This window comes from Oenanthe melanoleuca, chromosome 2, assembly GCF_029582105.1.
Source record: "Oenanthe melanoleuca isolate GR-GAL-2019-014 chromosome 2, OMel1.0, whole genome shotgun sequence".
In the NCBI taxonomy this organism is placed as follows: Eukaryota; Metazoa; Chordata; class Aves; order Passeriformes; family Muscicapidae; genus Oenanthe; species Oenanthe melanoleuca.
In genome coordinates, this window is record NC_079335.1 from 88,622,275 (window position 1) to 88,640,324 (window position 18,050).

Here is an 18,050-nt window from a genome sequence, read left to right on the forward strand (position 1 = left end):
GAATCATCACTTGCCATAGCCCACAACATATAATATGCCCACCAAAAAGCACAGTAAATTAAATAACAGTGTTTCCTGCCAGTCCAAACAAACGATTTTCCCTTCCTAGCAGAGCAAAAGAGTACTAACCCACAGAACTGCAGTGTTTTGGAACTCCATGTAATAGCAGCAATCAAAAAGTTGCACTGCTGTGACACAGTTTTGTCATCAACACAGCAGCAGTAGTTATACACAAGGAAATGTTTATTTGATCTATTTGTGAACATATAAATCAATTTGTTCTAAAACTATTTCATAATATGAGTTCTCAAGCAATGACCCAATTTGAGGTGAGCTATTTGAGGTGATCACTGCATGTTTTGAGGCAAGACAGCCATCTGAGTAACATCTATATCTTCTTTGTCCACAGACTGCAGAGTTTGCACCAGGAAGAGACCTGAAATGAAAATAAATTAACTCACTGTACTTGAGTCATGTTAATTATTTTCATTTGAAGAAAAAAAAATAAAAAAGAATGAAACTGTGACTTAGTCAATGGGAAATCCTCAAGGGCTCGGATAAAGTTGTCATGTGTACCCACTTGCCCTAACCTTTGGCCTTTTGTCTAAGTACAAGGGCCATATTAGTTAAATATATGATGTTTTCTCTCTGGGAAACTCAGAGAGTTAATAAATAATTTCAAACTATTATCATTTTGATGCATGGAAAAAAAACAACTTGGCTTTCCTCAGACAGTACAGCTGGGTAAGTACAGAATTTCCCGGCACTGTTTAAGGCTGGGTGGGGTGGGAAAAAGAAGAAGGAAAAAGAGAAACAAATTAAGTTGCTAAAGAAGGGAAAAAAAAAAAAAAAAAAGCACAGAAATCCTGCCAGAAGTTCGGGAAATATTTTCTTCCTTGTTTCGCTTATGGAGATCAAAAATTCCAAATTAAACATGAATCCCCTTGCAAAATGCTGATGACTTTGCTCAAACTAGGGCAGCTAAGGTGCTGAGAAGCCATGAAGCTCAGCTGTAGTCCTTCAGATAATTCATACAAGCAAGTAGCTTAAATGATAGTCTCGTGTCTGCAGGATCAGCACAATGGTTCTAATCCTTGAGGAACTGACTCCTGGGTATGCCCAGAGCCCAAAGCACTCTGTCCAAGTCCTCTGGGCACCTCCATAATACAATCAGACAATAGCAGCTGCAGAGGAGAGCATATGATCACAGCAAAGCCACTGCCATGTTTCAGGGAGACCTCAGCTCACAGCAGAGGAGCAGGCAGGGAATGGCAAGCTTCTCTTCCAACCTGTTGCACAGCAGAGTGAAATGCCATTAGCCATCATGTACACGGATGACTCATTTTTCCCAGTGCCAGTGGATGGGACTGTGCTCATGGCTATGCCTGGCCTTCAGGTGGGAGGACAGAATCCCAGTTTCAAGAAAGGGCCTTCTTATTGCCTGTTAACTTGGTCTTTTGTCAGTCTGTAGCCATACTCTCAAACCAAATCCACAATTTCATTGCATCAAATCACTTATTTTTCACCTAAGCACCTCAAAAACAAGCCCTGAAAAGTCTACATATCACACTACATGTCCACACTTAAAGAAAGACAAGCAGTGCACAAACTAATTAATCAACAGAGGGTGCATGGTGGAAACCCAACCCACCTTATGAATCCCATTCATTAAATGTTCTGTCTTCTCTCACTTACCCCATGGCTCCCCTGAGCGACAAGATTTCTCCCTCCAGTGTTTTTAAAAGACAAAATTATCCTTTAATATGTGCAGGAACAAATTCAGGACCGTGCCTACACAAAATATATGTTTATCAATATTTGATCTACATATTGATCTTACCAATGTTAGTGACTCCCCTGGCTGGTTTCCTGTGTCCAAACAAGAGCAAAAAAATTTTTAAGAGGAATGTGAATCTAGGAAATACAGCTTGCAGATGTGTGGAAGCCAGTCCCTCCCTCTCACCCCCAAGTTTGGCAGACATCTTTCAGAACCAGCTTGCAGGAAGTGGCTCTGCAAGCAGGAAGGCTTTTTAAAGCAGTGCAGGTACAGGGATGACTTTCATGTCAAGAAAATAGTGTTAAATCCATTTTTTTAAAAAAAAACAACTCTGCTTTCTGCAGTGATTCAGGGACCTGTGAAGTCAGGAGAGACCACTGGAATCCCACCCAATGCAAAACACAGCCCAGGGGATTTCATCCATTCATTTCTGCAGCTGTCTTGCACATCCCACTTCATTAAGCTCCTAAGCCCGTAATTTTTGACTAACCCTCAAACCTGTATTCCAGAATTAAAATTCATTTTAAAGTCACTGTCTTCAGGGCCATGCTAACATTGCCTTGTATAACACAGACCCAGCAGCAGGCCACTAAAATATGACTGTATTGTTAAGAACCTGCTGCTCAACCTCCTCCACATCCCATGGGGACTCCTTGTCACGCAGTCAGAGCCTTTCCAGGAAAGAACTTGGCCCACCCACCTGTCAGGGAACATTGCCTCGTGTTTGACAGGACAGGCATTGGTGGATTCAAGTCAGCATGGGTGTATCCAAAGAAATGCTCTATCCTGAGCCCAGCCCATCCATAGTGCAAGGAGTGTTCAGCTGGGATGCAAGATGAACTGGAGAATGACCCCAAACTTGGAACTGTGCTCAAAAGGCAGCTCAGCCATAGCCTGCATGCCAGAAAACCCATGATCACTCCTTTCATCATGCCCCCTTTATCTGAAGCCCTCTCAGCAAAAAGCAAATGCATGAAATCCCTCCTCACACAGGTTCAAGAAGTGATCTGAGTTATGCTGTATGGGAGGACAGGGTGCAGTTATGCAGCACTATTAAAATCAGCCATATAAACTGGTTGCTCATCTAATCCATTGCACTGTTTGGCCCACTTGCTCTTTTAAGTTTCTGTCTTGTACTCCACTCTGCAGCTGCCTTGTGCCTCCCACTCCTTCTTTTTGCTGTCTTCATGTAAATCAAAAATCCATCAAACCTCACTTCTTCAGTAATAAATCAATTCTTTGGGTTACTCAACTATAAAATCATGACTTTGTGGCTGCAAAGGCAGACTATATTTGAGCACCTGGATGACAGCAAGCAAAAAAGAAAAAGAAGTATTTTAATAATACTTAAGGCTCACAGAGGGCCTTTGCTTCTTGGCACATCTGAGCTCGCCAGAAGGGTTGTACTATACTAAAGAAAAATTCTCATTTCTCTCTTGCCAGTCACACCTCCCAGCCAAAAATAAACAAAAAAAAAAAAAAAAAAAAAAAAAAAAATCCCCAAAACACAGTCCTATCATTTTCTGCTATTTTCTCTGTTTGCATGCTGTATTCATGGCTTTCTTTCCTGAACATGGGCAAGTACAAATGTCAGAGGCAGACTAAAAATATTGGGGCACACACAATGCATTCTTGGTTTTTTCTAACATCAGACCATATCACCAATTAAAAAAGAAAGAAGAAATAAAAAAGGGCACTCAGCTTCCATCTACCTGCTTCCAAGCCAATATAAGGCAATATCTCAAACTCTCCACATGCCTCATATTTCCTCCCATCAAAGCCAGGAGAATCCATCCTATTGTTTCCCTTGCGAGTGCTGCGTCGCTGCATTCCTACGGAGCTTCTGAATTTGTTCAGAGCTTGTTGATGTTGTTGTTGTTGTTATTGTAAAAGCTGAGTGTTACACAAGACAGAGAGCTTGACAGCTTTCCCACAATCCCCAGCATGTGGGAATAGCGAGTAACAAAGTGTTAACACCTGCCAACTGGTGGTTAGGTGTACATGTCTCTGTTAACAACAAACACTGCTGCTAGCAGTCAGCAGAGCAAAGCAGCAAATCTGTTCCCTTCTCCAGCTTGGAAAACACCAAACAATAACAAAAAGAAAAAAAAAAAAGGCACCTAATTGCTTGATTAAGATGTATCAGTGTTGGAAACTGCTGATCTAGAACATTGAATCTCTGACATTTACTTCACCCTTGATTAAGCAGAAATGTTTTAAACCAGTTATTGTGCAGGCAGAAGCTCATAGCACTGTGTGCCATCCAGGGAATTGTGGCAGTGGAACTTTTTACAAAGAAATAGAGTCAGAACCACCTCCTCTCTGCTGTTTGATAGAAGCATCAGATGCTGAGACTCTCTGGCTGTTAGGAAAAAGGGATGGAAGAGCTCTAATGAAGGACTAAGAGTCAGGTAACTCCCAGGGGAGCCTTGTGGAAAAGTCCAGCTCCTGCTCTGAAAAATGTTGCTAGACACAGAAGTCAGGACTGTTCCTTTATGACGAGAGGGATTAGCTGTGTACTTTAAAAACCATGTTTTCATCTGATGATTTCCTAGGCAGCTTTGTGAGCCAGGTGGCACTGATTTATCATTACCAATTTGCATGTGACTAATGTCCTAGACCTGAGGCTAAAAGCCTGCTTGCTCTAGATTTGCCCTCAGTAGCCAGCTTGCTTGTTTTGTTGCTCTTTCCCCATGAACAAAAAGGTAAGGGAGAAGTGAGTCAACTCACTCATCTAGAGATTGCTAAGTCAAAAGGGGGAAATCTTCACTAAAGTAACAGTACTCACAAAAGCTCTGCTGTCCAAATCTCCCCACACATCTTTTGGACATCAGTCCAAATCTTCTGCACACAGAAACTCCAGCTCAGCTGGGGAGAGACATTCATCCTGATTTCCACCAGACTGTATTTCTTCAGTAATTGCTACCAGGAAAATAAATTATTCCATTCTTTATCAGTGGGGGGTGGGGTGGATTTTCACATTTATGTTGTTCCCCTAAAAATATTATCTGAAATAATTCAGACAACTATGATTGCACCTGATTAATCAGATGATGGCCAGGACAACAGGTAATTTTAACCTACATCAGTTCCTGACTCTAAGCCACATAGGAGGAGGAGAGTGAGTGGAAGGCATGAATAACTTATTTTGATGGTTCTACCAATTTTTACCAGCATTAATGTTACATGAAATAAAGACTTCCAGTAGTCAGCACCTTGAAACAGAGGACACACATTCTCCTTATTTCATGAAACATCAAGTATTTGAAAATCCTACAAGTAGTAGACAGTTAGTGGCAATAAATTGTCTTACAAAGGCTGGCAGAGCACTATTCCGACTCTAAGCAACATCATTTACTAAATTGCTATGGTGAAGGCTCAAACAGCTTGCATAAAGTTCCCTGCAGAAGGTTCTATGGATAAAAATGGACAATTTTTTAGTTGGCCAAAAGTGTCTTTCTCCACCAGGAGCGGAGGAATAAGGTAATATACTTGCCTGCCAACATGAATATTGACCAATTTACTGAGATAGATATTTCCAAACAGCAGTTGGAAAGCTTTTTTTGGTATAGGAGGTTTAGGATCACCTGCACCAGAATAGTATTAGAGGAAAATTTCTAAGCTTTGTGTGAATATTCAAGCCCCTCAGCAGATGAATTTAGAATCATAGTCACGTGGTTTCTGTGACTCAGCCATTTGTTAGTCATCCCCTGCCCATTATATCTCAGGAACGTTACAGATACCCATAATTAGAAAGGCAATCCCCCTCCTTCTGTCTCTTTTCTGCCTGTTCTCTAGATATCATGTCCTCTCACTCCCTTACTTACCAGAGGTCCTGTGTTATTTATTCCCATTCTCCTCCTAGCTAGATTTATTTCCTTACAGTCCCATCCATTTTATGCTCTCCTCACAGTCTCTAGATCCTGCCCCATGTTCAGAATGTTCCAAATCAACAGCTGCCTTTGCAGCCCTCTTCAATCCTCCCTTTTCTGAACCCAGAAGCTCTGCCTGGATCCTCATCTCTCTGTCTCACACAGATTTTTATCAACAATTGCCTTCTGTGCTCCTATGGGCCTTGTTCAGTTCAGTGCCATTCTTGCACACTCTGGGAGCATAATGCAAAAGAAATGGGTTACTTCTGTCTAAACCTCTCCTGGGATTGTTTCTTTAATTTGTCTCAGTTGTTGCTCTGTGGAGCTGGCCCTTCTGTTCTTCCTCCAAGTAACATTGCTACCTGATATTTCTACTATTGCATGCTACTCTCTCCATGCATCATTCCACCAGTTCTCTCTCCTTTGCTGCATCAAACAGCTTTCTTGGGTTTGCCTTTCAATCCACTATCTTCTCTTATTGCTGTTCAATCAACTCAATTTGGTAAAGAATAGAAATCTCAGAACTACCAAAGCCAGAGGGCCACCTGTCATTCAGCCTGAGCCAGTGTAGCTCCTGTCCAGGAGGACAAACATAGAGAAAATACTGTAGTGAATTCTCAGTGTCTGATCTGCAGTAGGCAAAGGGGTATGCATCACCTAAATCTCAGTTTTATGGCCCAGGTACTGGGAAGCAAGAAAAGACTGGGAAGGACAGGTACATACATGCCCTTATCACACTGAGCACACTCTGAATATGAGGAGGAGAGTCTCTCTCACACAAAACTCTATCAATTTAAAAAATACTGTGTAATCTTCCATTCAGAAAAAAAAAACCTTGGTGGAAAATTTCAGACCAGTACAAAACACTCACACTCTTAATGCCATAAATATCTCACACTGACATCTGTAATGCTTCTGCCAATTTACAAATTCTCCCTGAGTTACTCTTTCTTTGGTGACAGAAGACATTAGGTTTATTATTAGCTCATTATCTCACACTTCTCCTAGGCACATGTGTGCATTTTACCTGAGGATAACCCTGCCTTCTTCAGGACAAAACAGCCCATGGCAATCCCTTTTCCAGCAGCATTCCTACCCCTTGGGAGGTTTGCTGGGCATTGCCAGGCTGCCAGGCAGACAGGTGCACACCAGAGCAGTAAAGCTTGCTTAGATCCTATTGGTCTGAACTTTATCCATTGTGCTTCTTTCTGAAGCAACCATCTTCAAGGCAGGCTGGCTCTTTCTTCAGACACCTTGTAACACCTGAGATCACAATATTAGAACACTCCAGCAGCAGAAGAGCTAAATCTAAATGCAGGAAAACCCAGCAGAGTCTGGCATTTAATGCACAGAGCACATGATCTTGATTGAGCACACAAAGTTTGACTCCATCCATGACTCTGCCAGGTGGTGAGGGCTCTGGCAAGCTCTGATTTGGCATAGTGAGGTCACATGCTTTCCCTACTGGCACATTCCTGTCGTTAGTCTTAGCACAAACAGGTTAAAGTGTCTTCCTCCTCTACTATATTCAGATGATGACTGAAAGCTACATCTGCATTGTGTTTTCCCATTAGGTCAATAGCAGCTAGCAAAGGAGCATTTGCTTCTGATTCTTTAGCTGAATAGGAGGAAACAATTGGTACAATATTAGCCCAAAGAGGGAGGAATACAGAGGCCCTGAAATGCACTGCCAACAAAGCAATTAGCAGGAGGATCACGGGTGGGCACTGACTGCCTGCCCTGTTCATCAACCTCACTGAGGGACTCAGTTCCTGGGTATTTACTATAACTCACCAGAGTTAACGTGCAAAGTTTTGCATACAACTAAATTTGAAACAAATTACTCTTCCTGTGTATCAGGAAATAGATCTGTTTCTTGGTAGTCTTTGAACAGAGGAATGAGTTGTTCATTCTGTGACAAACTAATCTTAATGGTTTACACTATGGGCACCTCTATATTACTTACAACTGGTCTATTTGAAGAGCAGCTGGGAAGGGAATAATTTTGGTGGTGGTGACGTGGAGGACTCAAATGGACAAGTTCAAACAATGTAAGGACAAAACAGGCATGTGAAAAACACTTCAACACCTACCTCCCAGTGAATTCCAGGGTGTTGGTCAGTTTAGATGATTTCTTGAAGGGTTAATGTCGTGGTGCCAGGCAAGTCTTGTTTCTGCTCCTGTAGATCAAGGCTGCAGCATTGCACTTCTGATATCCAATACTGCATCCTGTTTGTCTTTCATCTCTCTCCATTGATGTGCAGCATTTTCACTGCTGAAAATCAGATAACCAGAGCCTTAATAAAAAGGAACACTGTGGTGTGACTATAAAAATCCTTGAAGTGAAAGCCACATAGGCTTACTTTGTGGACTAAATGCAAGATCTCTGCATTTGCAGCATAGAGCAATCAAAGTTATCTTTGTTTGTGCTTGTCAGGGCGTGAGCATTGGAGTTGACCTGATCATAAGCACTATAATCCTGTCAAGAGGCAAATACATGATCAAATATCACCGGTCCTTTGGTCTATACAGTTACCTAAAGGTCCTGCATCTGTGGGATGTTCCTTCCTTCAGAAGGAAAGGATAACATGAAAACAATAACCTCTTATTTCCAGTTCCTATTTTGGTTTCTACTCCTCAGCACACAAAAGGATGCCTGTCTTACCCCAGCCTGCCCCAGCATTGGACAGGCTGTGTTTCCAGGTCACTTTCTCTCCTTTTGTCCCATGTTTTAGTTTTCTGCCTGTAAGAACAAAGCCATGGGTCTTGGGGCTACTTGCATCTTTGGAGGGTTTGGATGCACTGCAGGGTGAGGCTGGGCCTCATTTTAAGAGAAGGCTCCAGCCCACGTCAGTGCCAAGAGGCTGACTAATGCAATTATTTCCTTGCAGAGCAGCATTTTTCAAAGTGCTGATTCTTATTAAGAAAAAGGAACGGATTTGGAGCTCATATTTTGATCTGGTGCCCAGGATTATTTGGAAATTCTTTTTCCTGGAACGAGACTTTTTATTCCAAATTTCTCCATGGTGGGGAAAGAGGGTTTCCTGGGCAGAATTAGGATAATGATTACAGCCTGTATACAATCAGTTCTAACCGCTGTGGAACTCCAAAAATGAATGTTATTGCTCAGTGGCTTCATTGGAAACAGAAGTATTATTTAACCAGAAGGATGGCAACACATGGAAATAGCTCATTATCATATTTTCTCCCTATTTGAAATGTCACATTGAGTATGTATCTTTCACGTCCACTACACTTTAATTAATTTGGACAGTGTTTAAATATATTACACAGCATGCTTTATTACAAAATTCTGACACATTCCCATTGATGAAGCAGGGCTTTCCTTCAAACACATGTAAAAGGCAATAGGAGCTACACTGCTAAATATTGTTTTAAATACAATGAGAATACCACATCATCTCTGTGTCTGCCCGTGTTTTTCTGTGGCATGGAACATACAGAGCAAAAACAACATTACATCCAAAGCTTGCTTGCTGTTTATTGAAGGGACAATGATGTTAACATTATTATTCTAGATCTAAATCTTAACCACTTACCTTATTTACATAATTGCAAGACAAACATATATTTTACTCAATGGCTGGAAAAGATTCCAGCAGTGTGATTGCCTAGAAATTAAAAAGTAGAATTGCAGGGTGTATGTGTGAGATGAAAATTACTCGTTTTAACACAGCTGGTGTATCTTATCTTCTGTGCACTTTCAAACACAGCACTTAGAAGGATGGTTGTCCTCCTCCACCCAGGTCCCTAACAAAGAAGAGGATTTATTTAATTTTCTAACCTTCCTCTGGAATGCAGTCACTCCAGAAGTTATTCCTGATTTATACTTGTTTAAGCAACTGGGAGAATCCAACCAGTGTTTAAAATAATGTGAAAATGAGAGTTCATTCAACTTTTAGTGTTCCATGGACTGAAATCTTCTATTACTTACAATTCTATGCTGAATGGGATCAGGACTTTGTAGAAGGTGTGTCTAATATCTGACTGATAAGATGTCATCTCTGCACTACTGCTTCTGTTGAGGCACTGATGTATTAGCTGCTGAACTACTCTAAAACCATTTTAGTTTGAACCATCTTGGGTACAGCAAACAGCTGAGGACTTGCCTCCTCAGGGCAGTTGTATCACACTCTATTATCCCACCCAGCAGATGCCACCAAGCACTGATGGTGTTTGTATCAGGGAGGAATCTCTTTCCTCACTGCTCGCACCCTGTTCAGGAACCGCTCGGAGCCAAGGCTGGTGAAGGAAACCTGATTCATTCCCTGGGAGCCAGCTGAGTGGTGTACCTCACACAACAAGCCTCTGCACGACATTACAGTCAATCCCAACAGCTTGTTCTAAAACATGTTCCAGGGACAGCTCCTTGGACCGTTGCTTCCTCATCCATCCTCCTAAGAGAGCAGTAATCAAAGTTTTATTATCTGAATCATGGATTCATTTTTTTTTTTATTATTGTTATTTTCCCTAGCAGATGGCCTTTTTCCAAAATAATTTCATAAGCAGAGATTCTTATCATGGGGAAGGTAATACTGTTCTGAAGCAAACTCCCAGCTGGGACCACGTGGAATAAATGTGTTGTTCCTTAGATAAAGGCAAGGCGTTAGACTGCTGATCTCTGTGTGGATGCTGCCACGGAGGAACAGCACAGCCCTGCTCTGTGCTGTTAAATACTCCACTACTTATTCTTCTGCCCTGAGTGCTCTCTCCTCACCCCACATAACCCTTTCCTCAGAAAACATTTACACTAAGAAGAAAAACGTTTTTCAGCATTTGAACAAGAACAAAAAAGTTGTGTTTAATGACAACACATGTCTGTCTTTAAAAATCTGGATTGGTTTTATATTTAATTCATTCACTGAATTGTAATAAATGAATAAACCTAATTTGGAGGATAATAAAAAATATGAACTGTGTTGCTGAAGCCAAAAGCAATAACCACAACTTGGTTTTTCCCAATTCTTTGCTCCTTCGGACCCAAGCATTACTGTTGCAATTTTTTTTCCTGTATTTTAAGTGTTTTGTTTATTTGATTTCTGCATTAAAGGAGCACTCCAGTGTAACATAAAAGGATTCTATAATCACGATGTCTAATTACAAAGAAAAGCTAAGTGTCTAATATAAAAACATGCAATAAAAGCAGAATAACTACCAGATCAAAAGCCACCGACACAACAATCTGATGAAGCAGGTTAGGAAGAACTATTCAGCTGTCCCCCTCACGGAATATGGGGAACCAGAAAATTTTGCTGAGTGAGAAGACTGAACAGGGCACTGGATAATCTCATCTAGGCTCCCTCTTCCATGAAAGGCTGGACAAAAGGACCTTCCAAGCCCCCTTCCAGCCTGGGCTGCCCTGTGATTCTGTAAGATCTCTCTGCATGGCTCCCACATTAACTGCAGCTTTTACTCCTTGGTTTCTTTCTAATTTCAAGAGCTTGTTCTTGCTGTTTTGTTGGGATTGGGGTTGGTTTGTTTGTTTGTTTGGGGTTTTTTTGGTTTGTTTGTTTTTCCTCCCCCCGATTCCCAAGAGTAACAAATGTGAAATGGTATCCTTTTGGCTGCTAGTGGGCAGGATCTTGTGTTCTTCACACATTCAGATTTTCCATCAAAATCATCAGGAATGTATTAAAACAAGCAGGCTAGTTTCCATCTCTTGGCACAAGTCAATGAAGCATTTAGATGTACATGAAACACAAGACTGACTATGCAACTGGCAGCTTCTAAAAAGAAGCAGATCATTTAAATATGTTCCTGAAGGGCAATGTTTCTTTACCTGGCCACAACCAGCCCTACTAAAAGAAACAGTGAAATTGCAGACAGCCTTGCCATCCACAGCTTCCCTCGAATTAACAAGCAATTTAGGTTTGTTTTGTAGACCTTAAAAAGTCTGAAGACCACCTTGTATTAAAGGCAGCTCATTACTCTTGCCCATATGCAAGTAGACAGGAGTCTAATGTGCCAAATTCCAAGCCTGAAAGGCTGTTTAACCATAAATCCCCTCACAGGACAGAAGCATGAGTGACTTAGTTGAGTTTGAAGGTAGAAGGGACAAAGGAACAAAGCAGAGCCATCGGAAGGATTTTTCAGAGTTTTTCAACACTATCAACCCAGAGCAACGATTTTACTGAATCAGCAGAAATTATCTTGCAGGAAAAAAAGATAACAAAACACCTCCACCCACAAAAGCAATCCAAATTCCCAAAAAACCTCTAAACACTTTTTTTGCATCTCCAAGTGTAGGACTTTGTGTTTTTGTGTAACTTGGCAGTGGAGCAATTTTTAGCAAAGATACCAACAGAAGATTCATCAGCAACCATACTGACATCTGAAGAGGCATATGCTCACAAGAAGTATTTTTCCTGTTTGCTTTAACCTGATATTTAAACCCACAAAGTATAGATATACCTTGGATAATGTCATATACCTTGTGCACAGGTGTGTGTTTGTGATTTTAAGATTATTTCAGCACTACGAAAGCATTTAATAAAATCCAGATAATGATACTATGAGACTAACAAACAGAAACATTCCAGATAGCATTGGTTGTTACTGTTATTTCTATTTCATTTTAGAAAGAAATTTTAAGTAGGCTGTTTGGCTTTTTTTAGCAGAGGACAACAGTCATGAGAAAAATGATGCTTCTTAGAAAAGCATTCTCTATAGATCAGCTCCTGCTAACTCATTCTTCCGTTGGCAGACCTCATTCATTTTTCCATGTTGATTTTGCTAAAGTGATTAAATAACTTTAAGAACAAGAGAATTACAAGAGTTTTGAGGAAGGGAGAAGCCTTTAGACAGAAAAAAATATTTTTTCTCAGAGGGAAGTCTGTTACAATCAATTGGCTACAAAGATGATGTAAACAGTCAAATCTCCCTGCAATTTCAAAATGTGTTGATTTAACTAAGATTTAAGCAACTTAAGTACATTGTTCAGGATAGATTCTAGTCCAGAAGAATTCTGACTGCATTTGCTAGGCAATGATTTCCTTCATTATTTGCAATAGTGCTCATTCCTTTGCTCTAGTGTTCCCATTCTGCATGCAACTTCCACTGATTTTAACATTGCTGCAATTAATTGTCCTAAATCTAAAACAGTACTGGAAACAGAATTTAAATTGGTAAAATCACACTTAATTTGCAAGAGATTTTTACAAGTTGCCTGTGGAGGAGAACTAAAAGCCAAAAGGGATTTCAGAAGGAAGCTTGTGGAAAGGCCAAATGTACCTAACTACATGTACCATGTCACACCATAATTGTGTTCTTCTCTCTCCAGGGTCTTCAGTCCTACCAAGAATTATAGCATTTCACTTCGGTTCTATACACTACACCTTCTGTTCAAAAGACAAAAAAAAAAAAAAAAAAAAAAAAGGATTAATCTGCTATAAAATGGTAGGGATGCAAAATCTAATCGCTGTCAGCATCCTGATGCAAACTGCTGTGTAAACCTAAAATCTTTATAATTCCTTTCAGTGAGCTTTATCACCAAAATTTTTTGCACTTTTTTTTTGAAGGGTTTTACCTTCAGTGTCCTCATACCTGCATGTCTCTGAGACAACACGAGTCTCCTCATGACTTTCTGTGGCATATCTTAACCCAAAGAGGAAGAAATACAGATTTAGCTTCAATTTAGTCAGTGGGCATACTCCCCACAGTACAACTTTCAGAAGCAGAAATCCTTGCTGCTACCAAATGAAATGAAAAATCTTGCTGTTACTAGAATATCAGAAAAAAATCCCACATTCTCCTGCTTCCTCTGTGCCAAAGAGGACAGTAAGTGAAAAGTATGTCAAAAGTTTCCACATTATTACCTTGACAGAGCAAGTTGCTTTTAGGCTCCAAGTAAGAGATTGAGCTATTGTAGTTTTTATTTCTAGATGGCTCTGGAAAATTCATGGCAGAGGGAGACTGGGCTCTTGCTGTAAAGGGAAGCTACTCATCAGTTTGGACAATACCCCAATAATTCTGGGATTCAGTAGGCTCGCAAAATCTAGACAACACTGCTGGGCACAATGTCCTATCTAATACTAATAAAACCTTTAAAAGCATGAAAATGTGAACATATTCTCTTAGAGAAAGGTAGGTCTTAAAACCAGCAGTATACACACACTTTTACAAACATAATGAGGTCTTTCGCCCCAAAAACTTGTGTTGGTTTGGGTATTTAGTTGTTTTATGTTTTTTTTCCTAATTTCTAAGTATTTTTCTAATTTCTAGGTATTATTTTAATACTAACACAAAACTTCAGTGTTCTGAAACTTAGGAGGACATGAACAGATTATTTTTCTGTAGAATTCATAATCTATTTATAAATTGAATTGGCTTCTTTCTTAATGGCCCCTGTACCATCAAAACACAGTGAAACTGCCAAATAAGGTTACTAATAGTTTGTCAGTCTCTATGTATGAGAAGAGTTTGTACCTCTGTACCTGTCTGTACAGAGAATCAGCCTGATTACTTGCAGGCACAAATGGATCATCCAATTAAAGATTCCATTTGGCATCCTAAAAGCTAAAACCTTTCTCAGATTCTGCGGGTCTGTTCTGGAGGAATAAAACTAATTTTAAGGCATTTTAAAGAGACTACCAAATAAAAACTATGTAGCTATATTATATATATATATATATACATATATATAAAAATTGTAAATGAAAATAAGTGACAGATGCATCCAGAGTTAGAAATAATGGAAAAAGAGAGGGAGGATAGACTGGGAGAACAGAGAATGTGACCAAGGTAGGCAGATATGATCTAGATTACTCTTCTCTTCTAGAGGAATCATAACAATTCTGAGTACAACAAGATGACAAACAACCTTAATGAGAAGGAGCACATAAAAGTCAATAAACACATGGGTCTCAGAGACCCTGATTTAATCTAGCATCTTGAATCCACTAAGGCTTGAAAACAGAGGTGCTGGAATCCATTAAAAAAGAATGCTGTGAAAACCAACGTATGAAGCAATTTGAAAGGTTCATGATGACAGCATATGAGCAACAGAGACCTCCACCCAAATAATATGTTCCATTTTCCCATCCTGAGTCTGGATGGAATAAGGAGGTGGTTAAGAGCCGAGCAGTGGTATGTAGGCAGAAAGATCCATAATTTTTAAGAACTCTGGGAAATAATAATGGAAGTGGTTATTAGATTATGGCATCCTAAAGAACACAGGGAATTTTGGGCTAAGTAGTGGTGAAAATGGAAGGAGCAAAGAAAGAAGCTAAAGTCTGAACAACATGACAGAATTTGGTGTTTAAAGATACAAATTTCTCAGCATCTCAGGAATGTGAGAAAATCCTGTTGAAACCTTGATCATTGCTGTGCTACTGAGCTCATGTCCCAGCAGGGCTTTCTGCTTGAATCAGACTCTAATGTAGGACATTTTAATTGTGATTGCTGGCCCAGCAGAGAGAGAACATGCAGAGAAGGGTGGAACACCAAAAATGAGAAGTGACAAAGCAACGAGTTATCTGGAATCTAAGAGGAAGGAAGTAGATGATAGAAGTAGGGAAAACATGCCTTGGAGAAAGGAAGATAACTTCCTACTTTTGGATTGCTGCATTTCTTTACATATCTTTCCCCAAATCTGCTGGTGGTGTGACCTCGGCTATCTCAGTTTAAAAGCGTGTATCTACCACAGTCTACAATCAAATTTACCTTGATTACCTAGACAACAGTGCAAAAATGATGGATTCATGGAACTGCTGAAGTGTGAAGGGGCCTCTGGAGATTGTCTAGTACAAGATCTCTGTCCACAGCAGGGACAGCTAGAGAGGTTGGTCCAGTAAGGTTTTGAGTAACTCGAAGGATGGAGGCTCCTCAATCTATCTAGGCAACTTGTTCTAGTTTTCAACCAGTTTTATATGACTAAAGTTGTCTTTTATGTTCACACAGAGTTTCCTGAGTTTCAGCTTGAGGTCATTATCCCTTGTTCTTACACTGAGCATTTTTGAGAAGAGTTTGGTTCTGTCTTCTTTACCACTGCCTCATCAAATATTGAGAAGACCTGCCCCAAGTTCTCCCTTGTGAATGGTGAATAGTTCCTGTTCTCTCATCCTCTCCCAATGTCAGATACTCCAGTACCTTAATCATCCTCATGATTTGCTGGACACTTGGGAGCCCAGAAGAGGATCCAGAGCTCCAGGTGGCTGTCAGGATTGAGAAGAGGGAAGGGAAGGATCATCTTCTTTGACCCATCTGTGCAGAACTATTGCAGGGGGTTAGCAAAGGAAGACTCAACTTACTACATTTGCAGAGAAGACTACAAGAAAATTAGGGTGATTGCTTGTGTCAACAGCCCAACCTGGTTACACCAAAATATCTCACAGGGTTTCTCCAGTATAGACCTTTTTTGCCTTGTATCTTTTTCTTGGACTATGGCAAACACTCAACACCAAAAATCCAACCTTCCAAGGAAATTTCATAAAAACCTTTAATATTTTTCAGGATGGTTTATCAGAGTTGCTCACAACCTGTTACAAAACCTAGATCTGTAGAGTGACAGCAGAACAACAGCTAGCGTTATATAACACAACAAAGAAACCTTTTTCTGCATAAATTGTCTGAGTTGATGGGAAGTAAACACACTACTTGTCAGAAGCTAGAAGAAATCACCACCAACTTATTAAAATTAATCATAAATTCTAGAAAAATCTTCACTTTTCCAGGCCCAAGCTTAATGGCATGCATGAACTAAGATAACATTTATAGCCTCCTTTTCCTCTCTCATTACAGTGCACACTCTCCTGCCTGTGAACAAAAAATCTCTGTAAGGTAGGAGTCACAACAGGTGGTAAACACTCCAACATTTAAGGGCTTGTTTAGGTGGTAAATGAAAGCAATCCAATTAAATCAGTTGTAAATCACACCCTTAACATTTCATCAGTAGTTAGCATGAGACAGAGATTTCAGAGCCATTTCAGTACAGCTAAATGTGATTTCTTTTATCAGCTTAAATTACATCAAAACTAGGGTTTACAAATAGACCTTAATCAAAATATTATTAATTAGAATGCAGTTATTTCCTTTGGTTCTAGTTACCACATAGATGAATCCTAAGACTTTGTAAACATATGCATACACACACAGAGCTCTCACTGGTTCAGTGGGAAGACAGATTACAAATTACTCAGCTCTGCCAATTAGTGAACAAGCAGGGCAAAAAAAATCTGCAAATAGAGGCAAAGCAGAATGCTTCACAAAATGTATGCTGCTTCTTGTATTTGAAAAATGCCATAACTGATACTGTAAAACATCTTACCAAGAGAACCAGGGAATATCCTGTAACACTAGATATCAGAAAATATATGAGAATATATAACACATAGGAAAGAAATTCTCATTACAGCCCTGGGTTAAATATTTATCAAATATTCTCAGAAGGGACGCATGTCACTGCATATCAGCAAATGTCAAGGGAAGCTTTTATGCTGATGTATTGACATGATGGTTCAGGAATACTGCAAGTAATTTTCTGTAGGATGCCCTAAAACAAATTAGTGCTACTATATACACAGCCCCCCCCCACGTTAAGCTTTCCACCAGCATTTCTGTGGTCATGTTATATCAGTGCAAATGTGCAAGAGCCAGCAAATCTTTAACTCTGCATATTCTGCAGAAAGTTTTCAAATAACTTCCTGTGAGGATTCAACAGAAAATTTTGACCTGCTAAGCTCATTCAGTCAGGGAAGAAAAGCTGTGCCACATGACCAGTAACAAACAGGCTTAAATTACAAATGTTGAGCTCCCCCACAAACCACAGGATAATTTACAACATGTCAGTCAGCTGCAAAGACTTCTGAGGAGAAGGCAGCCAACTGGGAGGTGTTGCATAAAGAGGCGAGATTCAAATAAGCAAATGAGGCAGCTTTAATACTTACATAAGTTAATGCAGAGTCCACGTCACTTTCACTCTCTTGTCAGCAAGTGGGACTGCTTTCCTTGGATCATGTAGAGCCTGTGCTCCTACATGGAGCTGCTTTCTGAACCAGGCAATCCCAGGCAATGCCATGCAGGAGGGGTATGCCCAATAAATAAATAGATCCTCACAAAATTAGCATCACTGGCCTCCAGTCGGGATCCCATCCCTCAGGGACAAAGTGCTGCAGTCAGAGTCAGGATGGCTCCAGGCAGATGCCATATCCACCACGTGGATTAAACATGAATGTCTGGTTCAAACATGAATGTCTGGGTGAGTTTTTGCCACCCCATAATGACCTTACATTTTCAGATGCTGGCTCAGAGTCAAAAGACACAGAAAAGGGACGTGATTACTCTCTGCAAATATACCAAGGAGAAAGTATATGACAGGAGGAAAGAGGAATGTGAAAACAATGTTGGCAAAGCAATAGGGAGAAGTCAGCCAGAAATATGTTTAG

The 18,050-nt window shown here is 40.2% G+C and overlaps 1 long non-coding RNA gene across 1 annotated transcript; it reads right to left on the reverse strand.

The window, feature by feature from the left end:
- Window positions 1–227: 227 nt before the first annotated feature.
- Window positions 228–17,638, reverse strand: LOC130250099 (uncharacterized). The gene is made up of 4 exons (XR_008839905.1): window positions 17,553–17,638; window positions 7,743–7,924; window positions 1,696–1,791; window positions 228–436 (listed from the first exon to the last, which is right to left on the reverse strand). It is a non-coding gene; the product is annotated as an uncharacterized LOC130250099 (long non-coding RNA).
- Between the last annotated feature and the right edge of the window lie 412 nt (window positions 17,639–18,050).